This window comes from Trachypithecus francoisi, unplaced genomic scaffold (assembly GCF_009764315.1).
Source record: "Trachypithecus francoisi isolate TF-2019V2 unplaced genomic scaffold, Tfra_2.0 Lachesis_group1, whole genome shotgun sequence".
NCBI classification, from domain to species: Eukaryota; Metazoa; Chordata; class Mammalia; order Primates; family Cercopithecidae; genus Trachypithecus; species Trachypithecus francoisi.
The window spans coordinates 169094742-169095679 of record NW_022681454.1 but is presented as its reverse complement, the minus strand read 5'-3'; positions in this window follow the sequence as shown (position 1 = coordinate 169095679).

The window sequence follows — 938 nt, the reverse complement described above, 5'->3', positions numbered from 1 at the left end:
CTATACTAAAGAATTAAATTCCAGCTACAGTATTTTGCCATGCTTATCTCCTTAATATACTACATTATTTAGGGTATTAATGAGAATTTAACATGTCAAATACAAGACTCATAAATTATAACACAACTGACTTTTAAGTAACACAATGATAGGGTTGAAAGATAGTTTGGAAATAATCGAATTCAACTTTGGGATAAAAAGGTTTAGTAGCCATGTCCTCCAACCAAGGGCATCCTGGGGAGAAACTGCCTGAAGTCACCTAGTAAATGTGCTTCCTGTTGCTATTTTCTGTGGAAAGGTAGTAGACAATTCGAAGCTTTAAGATGCTTTTTAGTAAGGTGTACATGCTCTGTTTGAGTTACTTATGGCAAACAAACTAGGAAAATATGGATTTAAGAGGCATGGTCTATTGGAAAATGCCATTTATACGAGTATAAAATAGAGACGTTTCAAAATTAAAAAGCTTTTTATTGTGTAAATGATACTCTGAATGGCTCACTTAGAGACCTCATATATTAAATCTGGGCCACAATATGTACTCTTACATCAAGGAAAGACGTAGGCATTTGCTTTAGCAATACCAGAGGTTTACATATTTGCCTGTCTCACAGCCACCAGTACCCATCACATTATCTGTAAAAAATGGCATTGGGTAACAGATGTGATTCAAGTGAGTCTGATTTTAAAATTCTACCTTCTGTGTCATTTTTAAGCCCTTTATTCACAATTGAGAACAGAAAATCAGGGAGGTTATGTAACTTTCCTGTGGGTCCTCTATTTGTGCAGCTATGAATCTCATTAAACATGTGACCCTGAGTAAGTTACTTACTCTTTCTATGCCTCAGTTTTCTTATCTGTTACTAGAAATTATAATAGTACCTACCTCACAGGTTACTGTCTAGATTAAATGAGCTAGGTTATGCTAATGTAGTTAGAAT